The 10,504-nt window shown below is 43.4% G+C and overlaps 1 long non-coding RNA gene across 1 annotated transcript; it reads left to right on the plus strand.

Moving 5' to 3' along the window:
- The first annotated feature begins 3,592 nt into the window (after positions 1-3,592).
- Positions 3,593-9,989, plus strand: LOC122464343. The gene is made up of 3 exons (XR_006288288.1): positions 3,593-3,707; positions 6,764-6,850; positions 9,929-9,989. It is a non-coding gene; the product is annotated as an uncharacterized LOC122464343 (long non-coding RNA).
- Positions 9,990-10,504: the final 515 nt, after the last annotated feature.

Here is a 10,504-nt window from a genome sequence, read left to right on the forward strand (position 1 = left end):
AACCTGACCTTTCAGGAAAAGCTTAAATCTTGGGCAGGCTGAGGAAAGAAGATTGAGAGGAGACCTGATAAGCCTTCAAAAATGTTAAGGGCTGTTATAAAAAGAATGGTGATCAATTGTTCTTTATGTCCACTGAAGGTACAACAAGAAGTTGTACTTAATATGTAGCAAGGGAGACTTAGATGAGATATTAGAAAAAAGCTTTCTAACTATAAGGAGAGTTAAGCTCTAGTAAGCTTCTAAGGGAGGTGGTGGAATCCACATTAGAGGTGTTTAAGAACAGGTGGGACAAGCACCTGTCCAGGATGGTTTAGGTATGCTTGGCCTGCCTCAGCATAGGGGCCTAGACTTGTTGACCTCTTAACCATAGGGCTGAATGGGACCTTACGGAAGTCTAAACCTTACCACTAGTGAATTCCACCCAGGGACAGGAGGCCCAGGCCCCACTTGGCTCCTGACCAGTGTTAGAAATTTCACTCTGCTGCCCTTCCATCATGGCTGAGCTATCTTTGAGAGGCATTGTGACCCTGTGTGCCTCCTTGTTGTTTTTTACACACACTTTTGCAGTCCCTACAGCCCTGATGGGCACTGGGCGCACCCAAGGAGGAGTGGAGCAGGGGTACCAAGAACCCTTTAGTTACCAGGAAGGTGGGAAGATTGGATGCAGGCTTTTTGGTCCTTCCCGGGAAAGTAGAAGGAGGATGGATCTGGGGCTCCCAGAACTGCCTGGCCCTTGGAGGGGTTGGTGCTCTTGAGCCTGACCACAACTCTGGATGAGCTTGGTGTGGGCAGGGACCTGTCCGGCTGGATGCAGGGGGGAGAGCTCAGAGCTGGGTGTGCAGTAATGCAGGGGGAAGAGTGTGGGGCGGCGTGTGTAGCAGCAGGTGGGGACTGTGGGTGACTCTGGGTGCAGTGCGGAAGAGTGCAGGTCTGGGTACAGAGGCAGCATGAAAGAGCTCAGGGCTGAAAATGGGGGGGTGGCAGGGGAGAGTTTGGGGCTGGGTGCAGGATGTGGAAGGGAGGGAGAGCTCTGGGCCCCCTCCTTAGGAAAATTCTGGTTAGACACCAAGTGACTTTAGATGCCTACCAGGTTAGACAGCAGCCAAGTAGGAGTCTTGGATCACAGTAGTGCCTAAGTACCTCTTGTGGATCCCAGTCTAAGTAACTGTAGCAGCAGTCATTTCTTTTAATGCTGACCTATAGCTTATGTATAAACTCCATTATCACAGTCCCCATGACTTTGCATGAGCCGTACGTTGTGTGTGCATGTACACATACATTGCATTCTGAAACTATAGCCAATGTGGCGTTCTGTTTAACCATATGAAATGTGACCTGCTGCAATATTAATAGCATACTACTGGAAACCAAAAGGGGGGGAAATAGTTTATCAATTAAACATTTTCACCTAGTTCTTTCTCATCTTCTGGGACTCCTGTGTGATCACAAGAGAAACCCATTTTTCCACTCATGTCCTTGCGGAGTTTGAAATGTAGCATGTCTGGAGAATAAAATAACAAATCAAACTTCCTCAAGCTGCCCTGCAGCGTGTTGGAGGGTATTTTTCAAATAAAGGTATTTGTCAGCGTAGAAGAATTTTGTTTTTACAACCACTCCAGATCTGACAAAAGTTTTGTGCTTGGAGGATGGACGAGAAACCCATTTCAAACACATATTTATTTTGTAATCCTTTCAAATACATGATTTATGGGATTGTCTCACCCATTGCAGCAGTGCTCCAAAGGCCCAATCCTGCTCCATTCAAGGAACTGGGAGTTAGGCTATTTACTTCAATGCCAGCCATATCAGGCCCCAAGTGTGCAGATATACTAATAGTACTTTTCAGAAGTTCTCAATCTTTTCCCTTCCAGTTCCTCAGACCTCCACTCAGTTAGCCCTATGGGAAGGGTGACCCCACGACACCTGTTCACAATGCCCTGGGGCTGAAAACCCAGTGTCTGTATCTCTTAAAGCTTGACTTTCCTGTATACCTCTCTTAGCTCTGTGAATATGCAGCCAGTTCTTTCTGGGCTGTATGAATTAGGCAGAGTCTCTTCCCATGTTATTGTTATACCTCGATAGAAAAGTTCCTGTTCTTAGCTAGACCTGCATCTGCACTGTGTGTTTCCCTACTACTGGAGCAGTAGTAGATTGGCATTAATCACAGGGGTGACACTCTGGCAGAGTTTTCCAGAAGGAGTTGTAGGCACCCTTTCCTAGAGGAGCCTCTGGGTGTTCCATTTAGGAAGATCCTGAGTCCTGCAATCCATCCCTTGGAGACTACAACTCCCATGATGCCTTGGGGAAGAGAGAGACATCCTCTTCTAGGGAATGGAGGCTAGCAAGCGGTGGGCTCCATGTTGGTGGGGAGCTGAGATTGTTGGGTGGAACTCTGTCCGAACCAGGAGCTGCTGCTGAGAGCCTTGATCAACCAGGGAGTGTCAGAGGCTGTTGGTGGCTTCACTGGAGCCAGGGCAGAGACGGTTGCTGCGCCTAGAGCTGACTGAGGTGAGCCTGCAGTGAAGGTAACCACCACCCTTGTTTGAGAAAGTGCTTGCAAGGGGAGTGGGACTGCAAAGAGAGTTCAGGGGGTTGTCTGAGAAGGGGCGGAGTGGTCTTGTCATCTAACCAGAACCCAGCGTTGCTGGTATCTGATTAGAACAACTCCAGCCTTCAGAGGGGGTTTGCAGCTAGGAATGATCCCAAATTAGCATTGTTCCGACTCTTGTTGTCTTGGCTGGACAGATTCACTAGACCAACAGAGTGCTGGCCCCCAGCTTCAAGATCTTAACGTGCACCCACTCAAGACCAGGGGTGGCCAGCCTGTGGCTCTGGAGCCACATGCAGCTCTTCAGAAGTTAATATGTGGCTCCTTGTATAGGCACCCACTCCGGGGCTGGAGCTACAGGCGCCAACTTTCCAGTGTGCTGGGGTGGGGGAGTGCTCACTGCTCAACCCCTGGCTCTGCCCCAGGCCCTGCCCCCACTCCACCCCTTCCCACACCCTCCCCTGAGCCTGCCGTGCCCTCGCTTCTCCCCCGAGCCTCCTGCAGGCCACGAAACAGCTGATCAGGAGGTGCAGGGAGGGAGGGGGAGGCACTGATTGGCAGGGCTGCTGGTGGGTGGGAGGTGCTGGCAGTGGGGTAGGGGAGCTGAGGCGGGGCTGCTGACATATTACTGTGACTCTTTGGCAATATAGATTGGTAAATTCTGTCTCCTTTTCAGGCTCAGGTTGGCCACCCTGGTCTAGAACTCTGAAATGCAGAGGAGCGCACACTTGGGGGTTAGGTAAATGGTGGCAGTGTAAATGCAAGTTAGATAAGTTTCATTTACTACTGTTAACTGTATTTGTTAATTGATTTATCACACTGCCCCCTGCTGATTTAAATTTAATCTCAGGCTTATACCATGTTTCCTTACTTTAAGTAAAGGTGTGTTAAGTGTATATTGGGTTGATATTGTTTTTATAATTGGTATTTTTGAGTTGCACAGATTAGTTTAGGTTTACTCCTGGAGGCTCCCAAGGCACACTGGTGAGAGTGTACAGGACCCAACCAGGTGGAGGCACCGCCAATTTACATTTCCTTTACAAATAAAAAGGACTGCAAAAGAGGGGTAGATAGAGGATTCCCACCTATCCAACATCACCACTGGGATACTCAGGCTCTTCTTTACTGTCAACACAACATCAGGCACCGGGGCACACAGGTAAGTGTTGTCTGCTCTCAAGTAACCCAGGGAGGGAAGAAGGGGGGCAGAGTTAGAGTTAAATGCCAGCACTTATTGAGGTAAAAATAAATTCTACTGTACTGTTCTCTCTGTATAAGAATATAGAGATGCAAAGATTAAAATAATGACATAGTACAACAAAGGCAGTGAAACAAGACAGACAGGTGGGGCAAATTGTAATCCAGTTTACATTAGAATAAAGTGCACATTTCTTTGAAACAGGTGTAGCAGAGTAGATGTGGCCCACAGAAACTTGTTCAAAACTTTGATTACAGGAGTCCTCTGCTTCCTAATTCAAGAAGTGAAGCCAATCAGAATCTTAAATGCCTGCCCAGAAAAGTAGTGACTGAATAGTAAATATCACAAGATATTCATGGGCAGGTTGTGCATCTCTCTTTAAGTGCTTACCAATGTGAGAGAAACACAGATTACAAATTTTATATGTTGAATGTGCCTCTGTGATTTAGGAACCTAGGTCCCACTGAAAGCCAACAGTATTCACATTCCTAAGTCAACTCGGTGTTTTGAAAATTTTAACCAAAGACGTTAGGAACCACTCCTGAGAGTAAGCAGACTCCAGATATGGGGATTTTGTGGAGCCCTTACTGAGCAGTTACACTCACATGATCTAGCGCTGTATTAAACCCAAAATAGTGATGTAAATTGTGTAAAACCATTTCTGGTCTTGTTACGCTTTGTGAACAGAACTGAGGACTGCAGTCCTCTCTCTTTTTCCAGAGAGCAGGAGCAGTGTGAGCAACAGCAGTGCAAGACTCCCCTCAGTGCCATGCCTCAGACTTGACCTGGTGGAATTTCTTGCTGCAAGAAGATAGTTCTGTCTCCATAGCCATGTGATAGACACCAATCCACTAGGAACTGGAGTGAGACTGTGAGACTGAGACACTGGCCCAGGATCCTTGCCCTGTCCATTTGCCTGTCTGCAGCCTGAGCTTTGGTGGGATGTTGAGGAAGCAACAGCTGGGAACAGATGGGTTTAGTTTGATCAGGAGGCCTGGGACTGTCAGCATTAGTTAGGGAACTGACTCTCTCCCCCTTGTTCTGATCCCCTTGCAGGGTCTGAGTAACACTGTTTGTGCTGCAGCTACTCAGTGGCACCTTCAATTAACCAGTGGGAGAGAAGAAATTATTAGGATCTGCAATGGAGAGACACAGGGATCAAGCACAGGCAATGGACAAAGGACTAGCAAAGACAAGGGAGTACTTAAATATAACTTACTATGCAGACATTTATAAACATATTTGTCACCCTGGCATAGAGCACCGCTGCACTGATATATTACATACAAGAGGGGGAAATAATCCCAGAATAGGTTGATAGGGATGTGTGAAGGCTGAGGTGACAAGTAGACAGGGGAAGGAGGAACACAAGGTTGGGAAGGGGATGGAAGCAAACAAGGGTCAAAAGGGACAGACAAGGAAATACAGAAGGACAAGCCACAGACTAGTGGACAGAAAAAGGCACAAAAGAGACAACAGGAGGGAAGAGAGCCACGGGCAGACAAAGTGGGCAAAAACTTACTGTTCTCCTTCCAGATATTCCAAAATGGTTTTGTTTTCTTTTTAAACTTAGTTTCTACTTAAAATACCTTCCCTTGGAGAAAATAGTTTCTTACCTGTATGACTTACCTGAAAGTGCAGAGGTGGGAGGGAGTGAAGGAGAGAGACAGTGAAAGATGCTTCTTGGATATCCTAGCATGTTATTGAAAGAACAGCCTCTTGTGTGGCTTGCCATAATTAATCAAAACCTGCCAGGCATGGGTACACCGCAGATCTAAAACTGCACTTCATTGTAAACATTTTAATTACTATTTCCAACATTTGGCTTTCATTAAAGCCAGAAGAGACTTTTGTAACTGTTTTCATAGGATAAATACTGGAAACCCCATCCTCCCTATGAAGAGTTCAGTTTTGCTGACATGTTGTTTTGATTTTATTTTTAAAGTTTCAGGCATAGCTTTTATTATTACCAGCAGTTCTAAAAGTCTGAATAGGAAGGAATGATCTGATGCTATGTTCATGTAATTAGTGTGCAGTTTTCTTCCTCAGTACAGTGCCACGGGTTTATAGCGAAATGTAATGCATGTTGCATTGCAGAGGAAGTTGCATTCCACAAGATGCCATACATATTACGTGAAAAGATATCTGCTCGTGCCAAAACTTACAGTACAATGTATAAAGAAGTGTGTTTTCAAGATGTTGTGCAATTCTCATATTGCACATCTGTCTGGCTCTGGAGACCAGTCATGTTTGTTAGGCCTAGGGGTGCTCTGCATATGAGTATTCCATTGCTTGTACTGAAGTATTACACAAGATGTGTATGTATTTGCCCTTGCTTTCCCCCAGAGACAAAAATGGACTGAGTCTTGGCTACGCCCTCCGAGTGCACCAGCCAATGGGGCTGCACCAGCATGCCTGCAGCTTGGTCTATACTAGAAACTTTTCCTAATGTAATGGGGGGAGTTGTCTTTTTACAACACTTTTATACCCGCAAATGTCCTTGCATAGGCAGAGTTATACTGGCATAAAAGTCCTTTTGCTGTTGTAGCTTATTTCTCTTGGGGGAACGGATATAAGCTACACCACCAAAAGCACTCTTTTGCCTGTATAAGTTGTCTACAATAGGAAGGTTTGCTCATATAGCTATAATTACTCTAGAGAAGATTTGTTGATTAGGCCTAAACTACTACCCCCTGTAGAAAGGTGAGAATGGTGGCTCTCTGAGCTGTAATTTCTTCTCTGCTTTGCTCCTGAAGCAGTGGAGCAATGCTCCACCCATTTCTATGGGCTGCATCCTTGGGACACAATCTAGTCTTAAATTTGGAAAGCGTTTTGAGATCCTCACATGAAAGTCATTATAGCAGTACAAAGTGTTTAGTATTGGTTCTCAGCTCAATATTTTTGGTTATTCTAACTAAAAATGTGAACAAAAATGAAAACACAAATCTTGTATGCCACACTGTCTGCTCTCCAATTCTTATACACTTAGCTATCTTTGTTGCTTTCCTACTATGTAGAAATACTGAACATCTTTTCCATGAAAGAGCAGAACTGGCCCAGCAGTTTCCATTGAAAATCCAGTTAGAAGTTTCAAATGACAAATTGTGAGTAAGCAGCAAATATTGCATATTTGCTGTGCAATTTCTTAAACTGGCCTTTTTAAGATACCTTAATGATGGTTAGCTACAGATCAGTCTGAGTGGCTCTCGATCTGCCAGGAGGCTACATCCCTTTGGGATTTGCCATAATGATGATTAGGACTGGGGTGGGGGGTAGGAGAGGGGATTAGTAGGTTTGGGGACAAAGTGCTGGAGTCAAGCTGAAAAGCTGGCAAGTGACTAAGGTGCAAAGTAACTTGAATAGATCATATTTTAAGTATGGCCTGCATGACTGATATGAATGAAGAAATTCCTCCTGGCTTTAAGTAGTCTAATAACTTTGTTAAATAACTGGTCCATACATATTTTTTTTAAGTGCAATTCACAGGAGTAACAAACATAACACGAAAAGGAGTACTTGTGGCACCTTAGAGACTAACAAATTTATTTGAGCATAAGCTTTCGTGAGCTACAGCTCACTTCATCGGATTGAGCTGTAGGTCACGAAAGCTTATGCTCAAATAAATTTGTTAGTCTCTAAGGTGCCACAAGTACTCCTTTTTGCGAATACAGACTAACACGGCTGCTACTCTGAAACTTAACACATTCATCTTGAGGAGAATTTGTATCTTTATTACTAATCTTTAGTCAGTCCAAGGAGTCTTCTTAAGCTTTTTTCCACTCCTGCTATTAGTGTTCTGGTTTTGAAAACTGTGTTTGCTATTTGAAGGAAGCAAGTGCACTGTACAGAAGACACAAATTTAAAAGCAGCATGCTGAAGAGCCAACCTGCTCAAAAGTTATTCTAGACTTAATAACTGGAAATGAGCTACGTGCAATAAATAAGGAACCTGATTCTGATTTCACACCAGTGCAAACCAGGAGCAACTCCATTAAAGTCAAAGGAGGTACACCAGTGTAAGACTGATATATGTAAAACCAAAATTAGACTAAAGGGTACAACTGGATGGTAACTAACCAGATGATTTGAAATAGGTTTTAAAAGGTTGAGGGCCTATAGAAATGACAGTAAGTATAAAAAAAAGTGAGTGGCAAATGGAATTCAGTAATGCATGGGAAATCTATAGCTGGGAACTGTTTCAGTATGGTTGGGGACACTACAATCTAATGTATGCAGAAAAATGAAAACAGTTAAGAGCCCAACTGGAAACCCAATGTTTAATCAGAGAGACTAAAGAGAAATAGAAGTTGTCCTCTGCGCCTTCTAACAATTGAAGCTTGGAAGAAGGAAAACAGGTGGAATTTTTTAATTGCAGAAGAAAGAAAAATTAGAGCAAAAGAGAGAAAAATGAACATCAAATTACATGGCACAGTTCAGCTAAAAGAGCTTTCTCCAAAATATATGCATGCACCAGATAAAAGGGAAAAGAAAACAGAATAGTGAGCTTTATGGTAGGATAAAGACATTATACAGTTAAATAATTACTCTGCCTCACTCTTTACAGAGGAAGAGAATGGAGATATCTCCAAAGCGGGGAGTCGTTTTGGAGAGGGTACATTAAAGGAGAAGCGGTGTGTGTAAAGAACAGAGTAAAAGGTTATAGGCACTTAAAGTGGACAAACCACTCAATCCAGATAACATACATCCTCAAATTTTAAAGGAAGTGATCAAGGAGGACTTAAGTATTGACCTTGGTAGTATTTGCATACATGCTTATGGCAATAAAGTTACTGAAATTGAACTCAAAGAAATAGGTGAACCTTTAGAATGACATCTGTAGAAGTTCACAGTTGGGGAAGATTCCTGGGACTGGAATATGGCAACTACCATCATTTCAAAAAGTTGGAGAGAGAAACCAGGAAATTATAGATCAGTGAATTTAACATGTTTGTGAGAGAGTCTTAAAAACAACTGTAAAGGTTATGGTTGGAGAGTAGATGAAATTTTACAGCTTGATTAGAGATAGTCTTCATTATTTCAGGAGAGGTGATGCTTAACGAACCTACTGGAGTTCTCTGAACACACAACTGCCACAACTGAAGGGGAGTTCAGTGAATGCAATTAACATAGATTTTCAAGAAGCATTTGATAAGGTCCCAAGACCAAAATCAATGGTTAAGGGAAGAAATAATGAAGTAAGGGGTAAAATAAGGTGTTGAACAGAAACCTGGAATAAGAGCAAGAGACAAGACTGAAGAGATGCCTATGAGTGTGCAGTGGCCAGGCAAGACTGAGCCTAGATCAAGCCTGCAGCAGTGACTAGGGGTTGGTTAAACCTGGTCACGGCATAATTCTGACCAAGAATGAATGTGCATAGTTAGAACTACACCTGCGTGGTGTTCAGGAAACAGTGTTCTAATTCCAGGTCACAAATGCCATTCTGTCCAAATTGGTACACTCCACTTCATCAGCAATAGGGTGAAAAGGATGAAGAAGCAATGGATACTAAGTTAAACATCTTACATCAAAATTAGTTTATATAATTGGCATAAGTTTGGCTGTACAGCATCAGATGCAGCTTAAGGAAAAACCATATAACTTTCAGGACCCAATCTCATCTGTGCAAAACACAAGTTACACTTGGTTTTTCTTTTTTCCACTGAAAGTAAAAATAAATAAAACTATGCCCATGTGCTAAGATAATACTGAAGGCTAAAATGTCATATCCTGCATACTGAAGCAAAACTTGCCCCCACTCCTATGGCATAGAGGACCTGGCCACAGCAAAAACGCATATCTGCTGTGCAGGAAGAAAGACAAGATTTTTGGATCTCCTTGGATGTAGGAACCTCCCCGGAGGTGGATCTTCTTCCATGTGGATCCATAGTCTGTTTGTAACAGACATTGGATTTAGGTGGCAGAGACTACTCCAGGCCTGAGTTTGGAGTAGGGGCTGCAAAGCATCTGCAGACTGGGACTGAAGGTTCCTTTCTATTGTTTATTTGCAGTTATGGTGTTCAGCTACTTCATGACTCTGTGCTCTGTGGAGAGCTTCAGAAAAGGGAGCAGACTCCAGTCATAGACCAACACTGAAGCCAGCTCATTTTGTTTGTAGCTTGTTGTTCTCTCTAATGTCTGGTAAAAAAGACTGGACTTTGATGTCTAATGTTATGCTCTCTCCAGTACCAGAGGAATTCCCCAGGACACAGCCCAGCTGCGGAGGGGTCTGTAATCACACAACCAGGTAAGTTTTTTCTCACACACAATTTATGTATGAGCAGTTCAAGCAATTAGCGAAATAGCAAATGGGGACCTTTACGTGTGAGTCATTGTGTGCACCACTGAAAACTCAACGGTATGTGAGAAATGTCAGATTTTTCAAAAGTCAGGAAAAAAATTAGCACTTGTAATTGGATGCAGATCATGGTCTCCTTGATTATATATGCTACTACCAAACTGGACTCTCCAGGAGCATTCTAGCAGCTGTTTATCTTCCCCAACAAACAATGGCCTGAATTATGGAAAAGAAAATGAAGAATAGCAAATAAAAACCTATTTTGTACTGATCCAGAGCCCAGTTACTTCAGTATATTAGCAACTTTCTTTCACCATGTCCATTTTCATATCTACTCTTAAACATGTTCTCTTTCAAACCTAAATCCCTGGAACAATTGTTCATAAAGTTCAAGATTTTTGTCCATGTCTTCAAAGCTCTTCAATACTTTGGACTTGTGTCTTTCCTTACCTGAATATTCTGAA

This window comes from Chelonia mydas, chromosome 2 (assembly GCF_015237465.2).
Source record: "Chelonia mydas isolate rCheMyd1 chromosome 2, rCheMyd1.pri.v2, whole genome shotgun sequence".
NCBI lineage: Eukaryota > Metazoa > Chordata > Testudines > Cheloniidae > Chelonia > Chelonia mydas.